This window comes from Belonocnema kinseyi, chromosome 3 (assembly GCF_010883055.1).
Source record: "Belonocnema kinseyi isolate 2016_QV_RU_SX_M_011 chromosome 3, B_treatae_v1, whole genome shotgun sequence".
Classification (NCBI taxonomy): domain Eukaryota; kingdom Metazoa; phylum Arthropoda; class Insecta; order Hymenoptera; family Cynipidae; genus Belonocnema; species Belonocnema kinseyi.
The window spans coordinates 35,631,783-35,642,601 of NC_046659.1; positions in this window are offsets into that span (position 1 = coordinate 35,631,783).

Consider the following 10,819-nt stretch of genomic DNA (forward strand, 5'->3'; position numbering starts at 1 on the left):
GTAGAACTGGGACCGAGAGAGTCGTCTTGGGTTTGTGTTTTTATAACTAATGAATAATGCATTTATAATTTTGAGCCTCTTCTAACTTGTGTGTTTGTGTGTGTGTGTGTGGGATGTAACAATAAAGACGTTTTACCCAAGATATTCCATAGCCTCTATATTAATTTTAACAAAAGTCAACAAATTCGAACATTAATTTGAAAGGAATCGGTGAGTTATTAAATGAATTTTCGGGTTACGATTTATTCGGAACTTACGTCAAAAAACTAGAACTGGTGCGCACGAGTTATTCACTTGAAGATCCCTAGTTGAACAGTTTAATTAGTTCGATATTAAATGGTCGGGCACTTCAATGGTTTCATTCAAAACCAAAGCAAATATTTCGAGCGTGGATGAACTTAATGAAAAAATGAATACCATGTTCGATCAACGTGCGAATAAACTATTATTACGCCGTGAATTTGAAAAACGGAGGTGGAATGCTAGTGAAGTTTTTAGCGATTACCTCCACGACAAAGTGATTTTAACTAATCAAGTGCTGTTACCGGAGAAAGAAATGATGGATCATATAGTGGACGTTTTATCAGATCCTTGGGTACGGAACCAGGCTCGCATGCATTGATTTAGAAACGCGAATGATTAGTGAAGGCATTTTAAAACATCACGTTGCCTATTATTGGCGAGAAAACTATAGGCATATGCCTTTGAATCTTAACAACTCAGTAAAAAAAAGCTAGCGCAACAAAAAAAAGTCATTTAAAGGCTGAAAGTGTTCTACGTTAATGAGCTTGAAGACGTTTATTTCAAAAAAATTTAGTGCTTAGCAGATAAAAAATGTAAAAAAAGTAAGGATTTTCGGGCACATTTAAGAACAGTCAAGTTTAGAGTAATATTTCTTATACAAGGGGCGATGGGAAAAATTTGAAAAAATTCATGAGTATTCGGAAAACTATAATTTTAAAAGATCTGTACAGAAACGTGGGAGAAATGCAAAAACCGAGCGCGCAATGCGAGAACTAACAATTGCGCGCACTAGGTGCACTCAAACTTGCGAGCTAAGCTCTTTTAACAAAAGAGAATTTACAATCACAATGTTACAGTTGTGGATGCTTTGAGTTTTAATTTTAAAACGTCTGTGCACGAATGTGGAAAAAATGCAAAGATTGAGCGCGTCGGGCTAGGTAAATATATAATCCAGCTCGAAGCGCGAAAACCAACAGCAGCGCGCCATAAGCGCGCTGAAACTCGCGAGGGAAGCGAGCTGCTTGCTCAGCAATCAGATTTTGGTTTGTTTATATAACTGCATAACTGTCTGTGAGTGGCGGCGCTTCTTCTGAAAATAGCTCTTTGAAGTATTTAAATTGCTCAACAATGCTACTACCAGCAATATAATAATAAAACAGAAGAGGCCAGAAGATGTTTAGAACTTTCTCATTGTTTTTAATTTTTAAAATTTATGAAATAGTATTCACCTAACCTATATTGAATATTCGAGATATGAATGATCACTCTTCGACGATCAGTCGCTAGGACGTGTTTTTTTAAGAGCGAGTTGAAAAATTGGTCCAAGACGTGACCGATTATTCTCTTTTGGGCATTAAATGAGCCTTAAGTGAGCCTTCAATTATGGCATAGGCCTTACGCTGTTTAGACAAAGTGTCATTTCCAGATTTACCCACCTAGCAAAAAACGGTGCGTGCAATAATGCTTGTGGAGTAAACCGTAACTATCACTGCTATTAGACTGACAACAGCTGCTCTGCGTACTACTTTCACGCGCCGGAACGGTTGTGGTGCGCACGTAATGGTTCATGCGAGCGCTGCAACAGTTTCTGCTTTCCTCCCATTCGTAAGTTCTGCGCGACCGCAGCGGACTTGACAGTAACGGTCGCGGTAAATTCCTCTCCCTGTTACGAAACCGAGAAAATCGACGAAAACTGTTCGAATCATTATTCGCATGTATCACGGATTCCAGTCCATTTTCTGCAGTTTGTTACATTCTCATTCATGAGAGTGTAATGTAATCTTCCAATTTTTCGATCTTTGATTTTTAGCGAATCTTTACGTTTTGGCACTCACAGAATCCGAAAATCATAAAATTTGGTCGGTATCTGCCTCTATATAATGACACCTGAATGTTGTAGCAACGCTAATTTTTGAAGTATTTTTTCAATCGAGTCAGCCTTTGATACACCTCGTAAGGTTCCCGAAATTAAGGTTAAGTTTGTTAAGCAGATATTTCGAGAGCTTTTTTTAAAATTTTGAAAATTTTAAAAACAGGAAAAAAGAAATATTTTTCAATAGTTCAAGAAATATCAAGCTAACTTTTTGTTAGATATAAAATATATGTATTTGCACCTTTTCGTAGGTGCCTCACACAGAAAACTAATTCTTTGTAAGTAATTTCGGAATAAAAAGTAAATGTGTAAATTGGAATAAAATGAATTTATTCAGCAAAAAATTGAACAGAATGACGTAGTCAGAGGATCAAGCAAGACTATTGACACCTCCATTGCATGGGGTTCCTTAAGTAACTCGTCGTTGTTTACAGGGAGGTTTTGGTTTCGAAACGATTTCGTAGATTTATAACAGTTAATCATCAACTCTTCGAGATACATACGACACTTAAAAGCGCATGTCGAAATAAGTGTTCAGATCTGGCCGATCGTAAATTATAAAGTTTCTTATCTCGTAGAAAATTTTATTTGTCAGCCAAGGCGACTTGAGAAAAAAAAGGGCATAAGATTTCAATGCTTTTTCCGGCATAAACACTCGCTAAAATAATTCGTTAAAATATGATATACTAACAAAAGTATGAATAGTTACTTTCAAAAATACACGTGCACGTGTTCAGTATTTCGAAGCTATTCTCATGAAATTTTTTAATCAAACAAAAGTTCAAAAAATTGGATCATTTTCCAAAATATACAATTTTTGTTTTTGAGAAATCCGTAAGTTTGAAACTTTGTTTTTAGTAGATTTGAACAAGGCGTAAAATTGATCTCAATTTGAAGGCATTTTTCTGGTCCTTATATAAAGTTTTGTGCAAATCTTTCTATACCGAGCCATCTCAGTATGTATCGTCAATAACGGATCATGGGCGAAATTGTGGTCAAATGCATGATGGGGGAACCAGCAGTTTAAAGAGGTATCCGAACAACCAGCACGTCAGTGTAAAAGTACATAAAAAGATTTCTAAAGGTAACGACTCTATGATCGATTTCCAGACGCCTAACATGATGCCCGAGTGCCTAACCACCTGAAGAGATATAGATGTTATCAATTTGATTCGCTGTTTTAAATCCCTTGCGATGATGTTCCATCAGTCAAAAAATTGGGTTTATGATGTATAGTTTAGAGTTCGTCTATTACTGTTGTTGTTCTTACACATCGGGCGCGAGCATTTAAGGTGACATTAGTTACTTCTGGAACCTTATTTAGGCTGATACCAATAAGCAGAAAATTTCAGACTTAGTTTCGTCAGATTATAATATGTCAAAGAAATTCGCTATTTTTGCTTTGGATTTTTGTTGCGAACCTTTCTACACGGGGACATTCCGGTATGTATCATCAGCCATGGGCGCATTGTATAATTTTGTACGTTTAGGGCCACTTTATTTTTCTAATGCATTTTAGCCTGCTAAACTAGATAGACTAGTTTAGTATGCCTATAATATATGATATATTAAGTATACTGTAAAACAAATTTCTGGTAATTTTCCCAATTTCAGAGTAGGTCCCATTATTACCTTCTCTCAAAGTCACGTTTTCACTGACAATAGCGAATATCTACTTTCAGTATGGAATTCAACTTTGAGGTTATGCACGTTTCCAGACAGCTTCTGTAAAATTACTTTATGTGCAGACTCTCATGTAGTGAATTAAATGTGTAGAGTCGACCACCTAAATTTAATGTCTACACCTAATGTACACAGTTCTACAATTTGTCGATCCAATATGTTTAGAAAAATGTAGACCTCAATTTTATTTTTTAAATTACTTTTAGTTTACAATATTATAATTTTTAATCTTCCCATTTTAAAGTATTCAGATTGAAAATCTCATGCCTTTGAAATTTACACTTATTACACTAATTAAAAAAAGTTATGAAGATTTCCATATCAAAGAACTTTAGTGTTCTTTATTCATAATGTGTCTCCTAAGGGTTTACATGACCACCGATTCTTACAAGACCATCTACAAACTTTAAATTATCTTATCCTAACTATTTATAAATATTTACAACTATTTACATCAATTTTTATATCTAGATCCTTGCTTCTATATTATCTAAAGCGCCATTTTATCGTCGAAAGAGAGAGCGAGCTATCGAGTGCGAGAGAGTGAGTGAGTGAAAACGAATGCATCCGCATCTAAATATGCTTATACTACTACATAATCACGACTTACAGATATTTTCGCTTCTAATCTGACCTCCTTAAGTTTCCTTTATCTAACACTCCTCGCCCATCTCACACGGTGTCCAAGAATGAAATTTAAATCAAATTTACAGTACTGTACATTTTATTGTTTCTATAGTTTCTTATACATATTTCAAAAAGATTTATATCAAAGTTAAAATAATCGGTAGAGCATTTTTTTATAAATAAAAAATAATGCTGCCAAAATTTGAATTTTGGATTTTTTAAGAAAATTCCAAAAATTCAAAAAGCAACATTTTTCTTTTCATGAAATTTTTTCATATCGTGCGTTATTTGGCTTAAAATGTTCATTTTCGTGGTTTTTTGGAATTTCGTAAATGCTATAACTCTTTTAATTTTTGACTTTATGGAAAAAGTCATTAGGCTAAATTGTTCAAATTTTTGAGTACTATGAATAACCGTACAGAGTCTATATGTATGTATGTATGTATGTATGTATGTATGTATGTATGTATGTATGTATGTATGTATGTATGTATGTATGTATGTATGTATGTATGTATGTATGTATGTATGTATGTATGTATGTATGTATGTATGTATGTATGTATGTATGTATGTATGTATGCATGCATGCATGCATGTATGTATGTATGTATGTATGTATGTATGTATGTATGTATGTATGTATGTATGTATTCATGTATGTATGTATATGTATGTGTCTGTCTGTGAACTCGATGACTTTTGAAAAAATTAATCTTTTAGGTTGGCGTTTATTACACTCGTTTAATGTTCTAAACTAAAGGTCAAGTTAGTTAGTCAGCCATTCAAGCAATTTATCTTTATGACTTTTTTCATAAAATCAAAAATTACCAGAGTGATAGCATTTAGAAAATTCCAAAAACACACGATAATGAACATTTTAAGCCAAATAATGCACGTTATGAAAAAATGTCAAGAAAAGAAAAATGTTACTTTCTGAATGTCCTAAAAGATTATCATGACAACTATTAAAATTTAAAATAATCCAAAATTCAAATTTTGACTATTTTTTTCAATTTATAAAAAAGTGCTTTACCGATTATATTAGATTTGATATAAATTCTGTTGAAATATGTATAAGAAACGATAGAAACAATAAAATTTACAGTACCCGAAAATTTGATTTAAATCTCATTCATGCAGTTCTCGCCCAATCTATTCTCTTTCTTTTCCTAATGCTCACCCTCCATTAACTTATTTTATAATCTGAATCTTGTTATTCTGTTCCATCTTCTCTCACCACGTCCCTTTTCTGAATATTTTTTTACTGCTTCCTTTTTTATTTTATGTTTTTATTTATATTTTTTTTTAGCTTACCCCTAAATCTCTAGCAGTTAAGAACTGTATTCTGTCTTCTTCCCATCTTGTTAGCTCTATCGCCCTCCCTGTCCTTTCTTCTACAACCGTTAAACACTTTTTTGCTAGACTTCCTCCCTTTTCGTTCCATAACTTCGTCTCGAATTGCCATGCTCTACTTTCCGTTCTAGTATTTAATTTGTCCCTTTGTGATTATTCTCTCACCACATATTGAGCCGTCCTCCAGTCTAAACTCCAGCGTCCACTTTATATACCTTTCTCTTAAACTATTAATCACTTTCCTTTCCTTCCATCCCCATTTCTCCGCTGCATAAACCTTTTCTAACCCTCATTATTTTGATTATTTCTAAATTTTAATTACATGTTTTCTCATAAACGTATTTCTCCAATCCCGTATTTAATTTTGTCATTCCTTCTTCATCATGTGCCAGCAATATTATATCAGCCGCGTATAAAATTGTTTATGCATATCATTTATTATCCCATCCAGACTCCTCTCCATCCTTTTCACTGAACTTCTTCTTCTATGTATGAGATTAATATAATAAATTAAAGTAGGCTCAGAGGGCATTCTTATCCCACTCTTATCATTAACCAGAAACTATCTTCTACTTGCTCTTCTACCTTTAAGTTGCTCTTTGTGTCTCTGATAATGTTTTATTCTCTCTTTATTAGGCCCTCTCGTATTCCCTCTTTCTCTATAACTTTTTCTATCCTAACTGTCCAAGGAGTCAAACGCCGCCTTGAAATCCAGGAATATTGCTATCATTGCTCTTTTCTCGCTTTTGACATATCAGATAATTCAAAACATATGTATATTTTTTCTTCAACTTTTTTCTTAATTCTCTCCAACGAAACAGCTACATATACTTTGCACAATGTTGGAAATAGCGTCACTCTATTACACATTATCCTAACACCTTGACTATTTCTTCCCTTGTTATGTCCTTCTCCTCTTCTTTTTCTCTACCATACTTTCCTCCTTTCCAAAGTTTTCGCTTCACCCCTCCTAGAAATAGATAAAATATTTGTTTCCATTCTACCACCTCAATACGCCGGCTTACTCTTTTTCTTCTTTTCCTTCCTCTTTTTACGAATTACTAAACCTCTCCTTTCCTCTTCTCCACTATTTTTCTCTTTTCTCCTTTTTCTTGATTCTTTTCTATACATCATTCTTTTCTACCCGTGACTGTATTTCCCATTCCATTTTGATATTTTCCCGGTGCAGCATTATCCCGGTTTTCAGCAATTTCTAGTTTTTCAGGGTGGATCCTACTTCTACCTTATCTTCACTGCTTCCGCTTTCAGCCCTATTCCTCTTCGTACTTATGCACGGTTTGATTAAGACCAAAATATATGCCATTAATCTCTCCGTTTCTACCATTTTTCTACATTATCCCATCCCATCTGTCTCACTTTTCGGCGAACAGGACACTTCCTCGCCTAAATCAATGAAAACGATTCGAAACATCCTCTGTCCGTATCGTCTTACGTAACCAATCAGCGTTACCTAACACTCTCATGCCGGAAACGGAAGTCTACAATTTAGTTTACAATATTTTAATTATGACTTATTATATTTTCGAAAAAAAAAATTATTTTATTTAGGTTTGACAGCTTATAAATTTTATTTTAAATCAGTTTTTAAGTTAAAAAAATATTTATTAATCATACATTACAACAATAAATCTCTTTGGATAATGGAAATTATGGTTATTATTATTACTTATTATTGAATCCTGAGCTCTAATTCGTTTTCATATTTAAATTTGAACCAAAACTAGTTTCTTTTTTACATATGAAATGTGATACATAATTTTTAAATATAAAACTTGAATTTTTCTAAGCTTTATAGTCATTACAATGGAAAGTTTTACAAAAACTGACTCACTGCATAAAATGACAAATGACGTACGTAATTAATCCTATGTATATCATTAATAAAATTGCTATAGATTTATATTGTATAATTTGAATAAGTTTAGTGTTTTTATAACTTTATAGAATGTTCTCCTTATAATTGGTTCCCCTGATGATTAAAACGGCATGTTTCCGAAACTTTAGGTGTTAATTCTATAAAACTCGTCCGAAAGAGTTGATAAAAACATCTCTTCTCAATTATTCCTACACGGGTTACTCGGACGTTGAAGATCTTCTTATAATAGAAATTACACCTTCAAACCAGTTTAAATAAATAATGTGATATTGTTCAATTTATAAGCTTGTCGATATTCAAATTTTAAAAATGTATGTTTACAAGTGATTTTAATCATTTCTTCTATTATTGCTATTCCTTCCAAAATATCTTCTTATTTAATTCATCAGCACCTAGCACTTATTTTTCCTAAAATTTTTATAGAATAATTGAATAAACTATCTAATTTTTTTTAATTCGTCCTTCAAATCCTTCAGCAATTTTTTTTATATGCTGCTTGTAGTAGCTTATCGATGTTAGAAAGTAAGGAATTTTCAAACAACAAAAAAACGTTTACTTGTGTTCTGCATTTTTTTTAAATTTTGACTTTAAAGTTGGTAAACAATATATCTTTATTGTCGATTATTAGAATATTTCCACCTATAGATATTCTGTACTAATTTTAGAATTAAAAAAATCACGAAGCCACTGAATGGTTATTCCTTGCACACGCGAACGAGGTTTAAAATCACTTCTGGCTGTTTTCAGCAATTTACTAGTCTGACAGGTGCCTAATACAAACAAGTCTCCCTAAATGGGAGAAAAGATCCTAAGCACATTAGCAAGTTGAGCCATTTCTATCAAAGAAAGAAATTATTTGCTTGTACTCATACAATTTTACCGTGGCAGACCTCCTTAAGCGGATTTATTAAAGTTATAAAGAGAAATATAAGATTTATTTCGCAATGTTGAATATTTTTGTCTGATTTCATGCATACGTCATTTGCATATTAGTCCCTCGGATTACATGAAGCCGGTTTTTGGATAAAATGTTTATATTTTGTTTAGTAATAAAATTGGAGAGAATAATATAGAAAAATTGCAGTGATACTCAGTGTAACCGTATGTGCATTTTCGGAGTACAGTCCATCGACCCACGTAAAACTCACGAGGCAGACTCCCTGGAGCGCAGTGAATTGCTCGTAAATCATGACCCTCTCATTCTTAAGAGATGCAGACTGGTTAAAACTGAAATAATAAGCGTTACTAAATTAATTATCAGTTTTTTAGTTAATGTTGTGAGAAAATCTTACTAAAGCAGTTAGTAAACGACTTCGCCCGATACAAATTATCATTTTAATTTTGTGCACTTGAATTTCAAATATGAGGTTGAAGATGTAAATGGTAAATAGTTTTGTTAAATTGTGTTATGGAAATAAGAAAGAGACAAATGCAAGATTAAATTCAACATCGTATATTATATGTGAAAGCAGAAAACACAAATTAATTGACCGATAGAACGACAGAAAGAGCTCGACGTCTCGAAAGGAAGTACCTGCTCTTCAATACAATAAGCTCAACCACCCTAAAGGACACGCTAGGTAAACACTTCAAAGTTCGCATTTCAGATTTCTAATCCTAAATCCAAACAGTAATCATAATTTAAAATCTATAATAGTGTCCCAGTGAATATAAATTTAACACTTACACTGGCTGGTCACTAATGAACTTTACACTTGATCTACATTCCTTAATCCTAATTTTGTAAAATTGGTCTTAATCTAACCATTTGTTAACGGCTTGGTAAAAACATCAGCTATCTGCTCGTTACTTGGTACATAGTCTGCGAGTACTGTTTTTGCCTGGGCAGCTTCTCTTATAAAAAACAATTTAACCTCTATATGTTTTGTTCTGTGATGTACTTCAAGGTTTTTGATAAGTCGAATTGCGCTTTGATTGTCCATGAAGATGGGAGTCGCTGTTTTGATTTCCTTTTTCAACTCCGTTAGTAAATGGCGAATCCAAATCGCTTCTTTGGTACCTTCACATCCTGCCATGAACTCTGCCTCTACGGTTGATAATGCAACATTTGGCTGTCTGTGGCTTCTCCAGGTAATCGGGCCGCCCCTAAGAGAAAAACGAAGCCTCTAGTAGATTTTCTAGAATCAATGTCCCTACTAAAGTCTGCATCAGTATATCCATTCAGAGTTGGATCGTTGGCATTAAACACTATTCCCAGTTTAGGAAATTTGTTTAAATATTTTAAGATTCGCTTAACTGCTGCTATATGACTCTCATCAGGGTTACTCATGAAACGACTGATTTCTCCCCCTTCATATGAAATATCGGGTCGAGTAACTGTCGCAGCATGCATCCGCGATCCCACAGCTTCGCGATAAGGAAAATCCAGCTTCACAACATTAGTCGCTTTTCTTAGGAAAACATTTGGATCGGCAGGAATATTTTTGAAACAAGCCTCCGTCACGTTAAATATATTCAATATCCTTTGAATGTAAGCTTCTTGGCTGAAGTGCATCTCACGTTTTACACAATTCCTGGTGATTTGGATGCCAACATAGTAATCACCGTCACATTGATTAACTTCTAAATTTTTTACAAGGTGCTTTAGAACCTTTTCTTGGGTATCTTTGGATGTCGATATTATCAATCCATTATCTACATAGACTATTAAATAGACTATTTGACTGTCTACTTTACCGGAAAAAACACAAGTATCAGCTTTGCTTTGAAGAAGGTAGAGTTTTTTTAAACAATTTGTAACTTTCGTGTTCCACACTCTTGACGATTGCTTCAATCCATACAAACTTCTATTTAATCGACAACAATTATTCTTTTGATTTCCCTCCAGACCTTCCGGAAGTTCGATGAACACTTCTTCTTCAAGGACGCTACTTAAAAAGGCAGTTTTAATGTCGAATTGACCTATTTCTATGTCATCGATTGCTGCTAGTGCTAATACGGTGCGTATCGAATCGTATCGCACCAATGCGGCAAATGTTTCCTTGTACTCTATACCTTCAATTTGTGAATATCCTTTCACAATAAGTCGCACTTTCACTTGAACGTCGTCACTTCCTGGTCTAGATTTCATTTGGAATAACCATTTTCATCCAACAGCTGAACGACATTCTGGCAAAGCC